Raw genomic sequence first — 10,372 nt, 5'->3', positions numbered from 1 at the left:
GTTTCCATTATACACACAAACACGGCAATTGTCGTGGACGTCGTCTTCCGAGTTTTCCTGGTCCTAGTCGAGTCGAAGTCGAGCCACCACAACACCCGGCCGTCCTATTTCTCACTATATCACTCTACAATAATTATTATTATATTATTATCTCCATCTGTCTATCTCTGTATCAGTCTATAATATGATCTGTTATTCACTCCATCATTCACTCTCTCACTCATTCACTCAATCGTTCTCCCCAAATCCATACACGTTAACTACCATATCAAAGGAGCAACGGCAGCCATTTGTCAACGAACCCCCACCCCCACCCCACCCACCGCCCTCATCCTGTCAATTTATTCAAGGCTCGCCACTCTGACAATCAATACATAGCCACGCCCACAAGTTTTAACAATGTTTAGAGAAAAAGGCGGGACGAATTGACAGCTTGTCACAGAGCCAGCCAATCAAATCACGCCATTCTTGGTAATCCGTACTCAAATTTTGGAAAGAAACAAATAAATCACAAAAGACGAGGAAAGAACGGAGTGTATCTGATTCCCTAAACCCTCTTTCAACACGGTCATGTGATCAACGCCGACATCGATAACAAGACCAACTCTAAACTCCTGTCGGAGTCCAACTGTATCCCTTGATTTCCTTGAGAAAGGCGGTATCTTGGATTATCGATGGTTTGTGGTTTGGATAGTTGAGCGATTAAAATGGCTCTAATCTTATAAAAATCACTCAAACCGGCGACTTGAAGGAACTCTTCACAGAAGTCCCAGGTTTGAGAGTTTATGACTTGGCTGGCAGAAATAGAAAGAATAATGAACAAGACCCAAAAGATGTACATATTTGTAACAATTAACTTATTTAAACATTATATTATATATATATATATATATATATATATATATATATAGAGAGAGAGAGAGAGAGAGAGAGAGAGAGAGAGAGAGAGAGGGAGAGTGAGAGAGAGGGAGAGTGAGAGAGAGGGAGAGTGAGAGATAAATACAAGAAGAAATATTACCCAAAAATGAACCGTCCTTATCCTAATGTCCAAAAGTAAATATTCTTAACAAAGTAAGACAGTTAGCTCAACCGACTCATACGTGAAAGAACTGGGTTTGAACCTTGGTGCCTTTGCAGAGCTGACTACTTGAAATTTCATAAAAAATCGTAGTTTCCAAGGGGAAAAAAGAAAAGGTCAGTTCAAATAGTTTTAGAAATAAATAAAATGCCTTCAGCGTGATTCAAAAATACTCCAAAGTCCTGAATATAGATAGTATGCGCTTGGCTAAGAAGCTCATAACATTGCCATCCGGAAGCATAACAGACCAACACACAAAACTGTGTGTATACATGAACGTTTATAGTCGGGTTAATACAGTTCAGTGAGCATTACTCATAAACGCGGATGGCAAAAAACAATAACAAAGACCTGAGTGACGTCATCTTCGACCTATCTATAGGATCTAAGGAAATAAACTGTCCTTTCCAACAAGATTTATTGAGTCCTGGAGGAGAATACAGTTCTGTAGCTGGAGCCAAAAATTCGTATTTCTACCGATTTTTCGTAGTACCAGGCAGGTCTGAATATGTGACCCTTCGTCTCAAAACGGTATTATGTAGGGATGGACCAGATGGTAAAAGGTCAATTAACGTCAAACTGGTCAAAAATATGAAACGTTGGTATTTATCACAGTAAAATATGATATTCCTTCTCCTCTATAAAGCATAACAAACTCAACTTAAGTCTGATATTTTTGGCTACAAATTCAATTTTCAGCATCTTAATCATCCCGACTTAATACCGTTTTGAGACGAAGGGTCATATATGTTAGGATGTCAGATAGGCGTACATTATGTTGGGGTTTGTTTAAATATTGTCGTTATGGACAATCTTTTGGGTTGGATTGAAAGTGTTTCCATGACAAGGGTGAGACTATCACAATTTGGCTTATCAGACCTGTAAATAAGTACACGTCGCTCAAGCCTCGCTCTGACAATCAATACATAGCCACGCCCACAAAATATGCGGCTTTGTGGTCTAGTGGTATGACACTCGCTTTCGGATCGGAGGTCCTGGGTTCGAGCCTCGAGAGCCTCGCTCGGCGCATAGTTGAGTCATTGGAGAAGACTCTTTACTCACATTCTCTCATCGTACTCAGGTGTAAAATAAGTAGGTGATCGTTAACGGCGTTGTCTCTGTCGGGGAAAAAATGTAGTATCGCCTAATAGGCGTCATGTCTCGTTCTTTTTGTTATGTGTTGCTGTTGGTTAGGGAACCTTCGTAAAGCGCTTTGAGCACTTTTAGTGGATATTGCGCTATATAAAAGCTCGTCTTTTTTTTTTACTGGTAGATCAAGGCAAATAGCAATTTCTTTCCCTATTGACCCGGCGGTGAAAGTGGAGAGAAAGAAGATGAAAAGGTACCATAAAAATTGGGTACACATTGAACACACACCGCTACAAACTCGGGTCAGGTTTAATGAACGCACGGAGTGTTGTTGAACGTGGAAAGTATGGAGAAACATCTAATTAATTTTCTGTTTCACAGCATTACAAGATTAGAATAAGTCTATTGAGGGGATAGATGGATGGACGGATGGATGGATGGATGGATGGATGGATGGATGGATGGATGGATGGACGGATAGATGGATGGGTGGATGGATGGGTGGATGGATGGATGGATGGGTTGGTGGGTGGGTGGATGAATGGGTGGATGGATGGATGGGTGGATGGGTGGGTGGATGGGTTGGTGGGTGGGTGGATGGATGGGTGGATGGATGGATGGGTGGATGGGTGGGTGGATGGATGGATGGGTGGGTTGGTGGGTGGGTGGATGGATGGGTGGATGGATGGATGGGTGGATGGATGGGTGGGTGGATGGATGGGTGGATGGATGGATGGGTGGGTGGGTGGGTGGGTGGGTGGGTGGGTGGATGGATGGGTGGATGGATGGATGGTGGGTGGATGGTGGTGGTGGGTGTGGATGGTGGTGTGGATGGATGGATGGGTGGGTGGATGGATGGTGGGGATGGGTGGGTGGATGATGGATGGGGTGGATGGGATGGATGGATGGATGGGGTGATGGATGGGTGGATGGGATGGATGGTGGATGGGTGGGTGGTGGATGGATGGGTGATGGATGGATGGGTGGATGGATGGAGGGATGGTGGTGGATGGTGATGGATGGATGGATGGTGGGTGGATGGATGGATGGGTGGATGGATGGATGGGTGGATGGATGGATGGGTGGGTGGATGGATTGGATGTGGTGAGGATGGATGATGGGTGGATGATAGGGGGATGGATGATGGTGATGAAGATGGATATGATGGATGGATGAGATGGATAGATGGTAATGGAAAGGATGATGGATAAGGTAAAACAAATAAAAGAATGAAAAAAGGAAAGACATAATAACATAAAAGAAAACTCTCTGTCTTCATGGAGAATCTTGTCTTCTTTCCGTTCCATATTTTAATGAGTGAAAGCAGATGACTCGGGGCCTGCGACGTGAACATGACAAATACAGGGGAGAACAGGGAAGGGGTTAGGGCACAAGGCAATGACGTGTGTGAATGAAGCACCATAAAAGTGAATTAGCCATGAATGGAGATTTTAGAGTTTTAGGAGTTATCGTTCCTTTCTATGCCACGCCATTATTGCCGTGCTATAAATAAACGCATTTTTAAACAATTCGGCCAGAAATCTCCTTCAAGTATTGATCGAGTTAAATTCCTCTTATTTTATCATAAACTCTCAAACCTGAGACTTCTGTGAACAGTACCTTAAAGTCGTCAATTCTTATGACTTCTAAAAGATTACGGTCATTTTAATCGCTCGATATTTGAAGGACGAGTTTTCTGGTCAAAATTTTAAGGATGTCTTTTCATGTTTTCCGAGTTTGTTAAAGCCGTGGTTGTGTAGAGAGAAAGGATTGATATTATAAGATTATTGATGGTGGTGAAGCACCGTAGTGCACTTAATGAACGCGTCATTCACACCTCTTTACGACTGGCCGTGTGATTGTGGTGAAAACAGAATCCAGCGAAACGACACAAAATGTCCTTTTAATTTAATTATAGCAGGATTAACCTTGTAATTTAAAGCTTAGATAATATATTATTTATTCTTATTTCTTTGTATAATACATATACATATACATATATATATAATTTTTTACTTATCTGTATAAGATTTGTTGGGTGGTTTTATGTCGTTTTATCGATGCGTCCATGAAGGAAGCCATTATGACGTTAAAAGAGCTTACTCGTGATTTAACAACACAACGTTGAGCTTTTATATAGCTCAATATCCACGAAATGTGCTCAAAGCGCTTTACAACAAGGGGTTTCTGACCAACAGCAACACGTAACATGTAGGACGAGACATGACGCTTGTTAGGCGATATTACAATTTTTTTTTTCCGGTAGAGTCAACGCTTTTAACGTCCAGGTACTCATTTTACACCTGAGAGAATGTGAGTTAAGAACCTTTTTTCCAAGGACTCAAATATGCGCCGAGCAAGGCTTGAACCCAGGACCTTCCGATCCGAAAGCGAGTGTCATACCACTAGACCACATAGCCGCTACAACACACCTGGAATGGAAATAAGCTTAGTGTGAGGGAAACGAGTTACAATCAATTATCGTGCACCTGACACATCTTGAAAGTATTTCAGAATATTCTGTAGGAAATCTACTTCCCAACGTGTACACATATACAGGTTTGATATCTTAATTCAGAAAAGTGAGTTGAGCAGGCACTTATGTTGATAACAATAAGAAATGAAGTGAGTAGGAAAGTGCCAGAAGACAATAGAGAAAAAAAGTTTCGCGGCGGCGATGGGGTTCGAACCCGCGACCTTACTGGTGTGACAACTCCGCCTGGCCGGGGAGAGAGCGTGACTCTATCTGATATCTGAACTGCAAATATGGTCTTAATTTAACATTGGTGAAATGGACAATATTTTGCGTCATTTTTTTTTTAGATGTCTATTACTACAATGAGCCCAAAATGACTTGGGTTCTCAGACCTGCAAAATAATTGCACGTCACACCTACCTATTTTATAACACCTGATCATAGGTACACATATTAACAGGTCTGATATCCAGCCGAAATTGGATTCAGTAGTCTGATGTCACGCCGCCCAGCAACGGCGGCCATCGTGGTTCTAAACAAAGAAAATCGGTACTTTTATTCTTCATGCTGGCTAGAACTTTTCATATGCCTTGTGATCAGAATGTGTAAAAGTGAAAACATGGTCAGATTTATGGGGGGGGGGGGGGGGGGGTTCCTCTGGATACGCTTTTATGCTCACCGGAGAAATATTTCATATGGGCGTCTGCCATTGTTCCGATAGTTTAGAGCCAGTGTTACTAAGTTATCATGCGTCATTAGGAAGGAAGTCACGTTACGACTGTTGAAGAGTATTATGGGCTTGATTTAGCATTGTTGTAGTTGTGAGTATTTTGTTTATCGTCTTTAACCAGACAACTGTCGTGCTCCGGAAACAAGTCATATTTAAACATCCGTCAGGAGCGTCAACAGTCGTGACGTCACTTCCTTCGTAACTTAGTAACTTAGTAACTAGTTATAAACTCTCGGAACAATGGCGGACGCCGTAATGAAATACTTCTCCGACGAGCATAAAAGTGTATCCAGAGGAGAAAAACATTCTAAATCTGATCAATTTTGACTTTTATACATTCTGATCACATGACACGTGAAAAAGTTATAGCTAACATGAAGACTTAAAAGTACCAATTTTCTTTGTTTAGAAGCGCTTAGAGTCTGGTGTCTCGGAGTTATAGCGCTATATAAGTTTTCAGCATTATTATTATTATTATATTTATTATTATTATATTATTATTATTATTATTATTATTAATTATTATTATTATTATTATTATTATTATTATTATTATTATTATTATTATTATTATTATTATTATTGAACAATGTGGTTGTGGAGTGAATCAATTTTTGAATTATTATCGTAATTTAAATGACCTAGTCTTGGCACAAATCAACTCTAATTTGTCTGGAGATTCACAATTAATCATCATCCTCTCAGTCATCAAAAACGCTCACCTGTCAAACTTCACATATCACCATACCTCATCACACCATCACAAACATCACCATCATCACTTCCAACACCAAAACACACAACAACGACACCACAACAACACTACAAACTCAACACAACAACCACAAGACACAACAACAAATCCAACACAAACAAACCAAAACCCACAAAAGCTCCACTACTAAAAGACTGCATTAAAACCCAATCAACCCACGAATCAAAAGGTATGTTTACACGACGATGATCACAACCCACTCCTCTTTCTCCTACAGAGTCACCTCCCATTATCATTTCTCTTACAGAGTCACCTCCCATTATCATTTCTCTTACAGAGTCACCTCCCATTATCAAAAGGGCAATAACTGCAAATCTATATTAATATAATTATTTACTTTTTTTATTCATTATCACTGAAGACCACACAAAGACTCGAACTCCAATCCATTCACCCCCCCACACACACACACACACACACACACACACCCTCCATACTGTAAACTCCCAGCCATTGTCATCCACAATGGAGTCCCACCGACGACATTCACCCTGAACGTCAGCGAGTCTGAGGGAATTCCGCGGCGAAGGCACCGAGGTTCCTTTCATGCTTCCACAGACGAATCTCTCGGGCCCGAACCAGCAGGCCAGACAAGATGGCGTGGGGTCTTTATGAAATAAAACCGGATCTAATAGGATTATGGAACAAGGGGAGGTAACTGAGTGTATTTTGTGACACATTTCGTGCTAAAACGGGATATGTGTTTTAGTCAACAGTGAATTGGGCTGACAAGCAGGTTTTGTGTTTCGATTCGTTTCTTTGTTTTCATTGTGAAGAGTGATTTGTTTATTAGGAGATGAATTCGTGATTTTTAAGTTTGCCAATTTCTTTTTTTTTTTCTTTATTTTTTTTTTTTTTTTTTTTGGTAGCTTGAAACAGCGGAATGATTTTTTTTTTATTTGTGACTGATTCAAATCTGATTTAAAAGCCCACTTTTTCAAAATTCATTTTACTCCATGCCGATTGTAATGTTTAAATACTATTATTTAAGCAATTTGTATTTTGTTTCAATATTTCATTTTGATGTGTTTGTAACGTAATTCATTATCTGTTAACCGCTTTGAGAAGTTGTGGTTTCAAGGTACAAGGTCTTTATATTTTTATTATTATTAATTATTAATTATTATTATTATATTATTATTATTATTATTATTATTATTATTATTATTATTATTATTATTATTATTATTATTATTATTATTATTATTATTATTATTATTATTATTATTATTATTATTATTATTATTATTATTATTATTATTATTATTATTATTATTATTATTATTATTATTATTATTATTATTATTATTATTATATTATTATATTATTATTATATTATTATTATATTATTTATTATTATATATTATTATTATTATTATTATTATTATTATTATTATTATTATTATTATTATTATTATTACTTATTATTATTATTATTATTATTATTATTATTATTATATTATTATTATTATTATATTATATTATTATATTATTATTATTATTATTATTATTATTATTATTATTATTATTATTATTATTATTATCATCATCATTGTTATTATTATTATTATTATTATTATTATTATTATTATTATTATTATTATTATCATTATTTATTATCTAAGAACGGTGTTATGTTGGGGTTCAACTGGTGCAAAAAAGGTGAATTATTTGCTTACCTTTTATATTATGAGTTATATAAATGCCTCTGATGAGGACTTTAAAATTTGTTTCTTAGTATTAAAAAATATATCAAATTTCCCTATTCTTATTCCCTTTACTATGGTGGTGATGGAGGTAGGAGCGGGCGTGATGGAAGTGGTAGTGATATGATGATGATGATGATGATGATGATGATGATGATGATGATGATGATGATGATGATGATGATGATGATGATGATGATCATGATGATGATGATCATGATGATGAGAATAATGATGTTGATGATTTTTGCTTCTCACGATACTGTTGTCTGGCCCATTTGATGAAATGTAGCTTCTCATGGCTACCCTGAATACTCCAAAGCTATATAAGATTTCATCATACGTTTTTGTTTGTTTGTTTTTTTTTTTGTTTTTTGTTTTGTTTGTTTTTTTTGTGGGGGGGGGGGTTTCCATAGGTTCAAAATTTGATTGATATATGTTTCAATACTGTGCGCCCTTTGGTAGCTGAGCTATGCTGTCACGAGTAGAAAAGGGTAATTTTGAAATAAATAAATCGTTATTTTCGGTGTGTTTTTGACACATTTCAGGTTGGAATAAACCAAGAACATCTGCAACAACATCAATTTGGTTTTCATCATATGAATCCAAATTTATCAAAGTATTTTTTTCTGATGTCTTACTTGTGATCGTGTGTTTGCCAAATCGTCCACATGACCACAACCACCATTTTGAATTTGACAAAACGCAAATCACTTTCCAGTTCATCCCACATCTTTTGCAGCATGAGTCATGTGACAATGCAAATGGCTTCTCTTATTTTTTGTCTTCAGGTGGACGCATGTATCTTACCGTGGGTTCTAAACACTCGGCTCTTTACGTATCACCATAAACAAAGAGTCAAGTGGGGTTTGATCAGGTGATCTTGGAGGCCAGGAAATTGGACCATCTCGGCCTTCCTTCAATTTGGAAACTGCTCATTTAAAATTTCCCTGGCATTTCTTCTTTTCTTCTTCGCGTTGGAATTCCCTGACATCTGCTAAACTCCAGGGAGGGAGAGCTCCATCCTGTTAGAAAAAGATTTTAGATTCAAGATAACCAAATTGAGGAACTCCGCGTGATTCTAACATGGCCAGATAGTTTGTTGTTGTCACAGTCATGTTGGACAAATCCAAAATAGATTAAGATTTATGTCGAAAAATACCGATTTCTACTGATGACGTAATAGCTTATTACTAAAGGGCGGGCAGTGTTAAAACTGATGTCAATCAAAACTTGAATACATTCTGCATGGCAAAAAACCGTCTGATGAAATCTTACATAGCTCTCAAGTTATCCAAACCTGAAATTTGTCATTGGTAAAAAAAAAACCCACTGTATACCGTAATATCCACTAAACGTGCTCAACACGTTTTACAAGGGGTTCCTAGCCAACAGCAACACTCAACATGTAGGACGAGACATGAGACATGACCTCTGTTACTGTTAGGCGACATTGCATTATTTTTTCCAGATAGAGACAACGCTGTTAACGGCCAGGTACTCAGTTCAGTTATACGCCGCTCATAGCGGGACTCGAACATTGTACATTCCAATCCGAAAGCCATATCATACCACAAGACCACATAGCCGATAAAGAAATTGTTTAGTTTAGCATAACATAATTATAATAATATGTGGGTGGTATCTATTTCTAACTCGTATCATGATAATAATACATAGAGATCCGCGCGTGTGTTTGTTGTCGAATGTCACAATGTGTGTACATTGTCCGGCTCCGTGTTTTCCGTGTTAAATGGTTTGATTCACTGACACAGCAGGACGCCATCAAGAGCGATAATTGCTCTGTTGTGCTTCCATCAAAGTTTAGATATATCCTGCGTGCTTTTCGGTGCAGGTAAACCCAATGTACTCGAAATGTCGCCAGAATTAATAAAGATGGTATTCATACGCGTGTTAGGAGTTACTTTGTAATGCGTAGGGTGATGACATTTCGGGTCTTGTGATGTCAAAAGGATTCTTGGCAATTTGAATCAGGGGTGATTTGTTCGGCGGGTGGCTTTTTTACCCATTGGGGTTTGGGTCCTTTTTCTCTCCATTCAATGACGTGTTATAGACACCGATGAATGCTGATTTTTCATATTATATCTTTTATTAAAACGCAGAACTATCTATATAATTAGTTATGTTGATTGTCCCAGCGACAAGAAACAGATCTGTAGGAGTTTTAATAATTATACTTAAAATGATTAATATATATATATATATATATATATATATATATATATATATATATATATATATATATATATATATAACCACAAGACCTAATACTCGAATCTTTCATTACTCTCTCTCTCTCTCTCTCTCTCTCTATCTATCCATCTATCTATCTATCTCTCTCTCTCTATCTCTCTCTCTCTCTCTCTCTCTCTCTATCCCTCTCTCAGTAACAAGTCGTTTTACAAGCATTTACGACAATTTAGAAAACATCCTCGTCATTTACGACAATCTAGCACTGATCGCCAATGCACTGAATACCGAATCTATTTAGCCGGAT

At 37.6% G+C, this 10,372-nt stretch overlaps 1 protein-coding gene across 2 annotated transcripts in view; it reads right to left on the bottom strand.

Annotated features, from left to right (window-relative positions):
• LOC144979516 (uncharacterized) overlaps window positions 1-243 on the bottom strand; it is an 80,139-nt gene extending 79,896 nt beyond the window's left edge. Inside the window, exon 1 of one of the 2 annotated variants that reach the window (XM_078926212.1) lies at window positions 1-243. This exon is cut by the window's left edge and continues 263 nt beyond it. The gene's annotated coding sequence lies outside the window, so the exon portion shown is untranslated. The other variant, XM_078926214.1, reaches the window with a different exon arrangement.
• Between the last annotated feature and the right edge of the window lie 10,129 nt (window positions 244-10,372).

This window comes from Berghia stephanieae, chromosome 9 (genome assembly GCF_034508935.2).
Source record: "Berghia stephanieae isolate SIO BIC M18660-M18661 chromosome 9, UCSD_Bste_1.3, whole genome shotgun sequence".
Lineage (NCBI taxonomy): Eukaryota > Metazoa > Mollusca > Gastropoda > Nudibranchia > Aeolidiidae > Berghia > Berghia stephanieae.
This window is presented reverse-complemented; position numbering and strand designations above follow the sequence as displayed.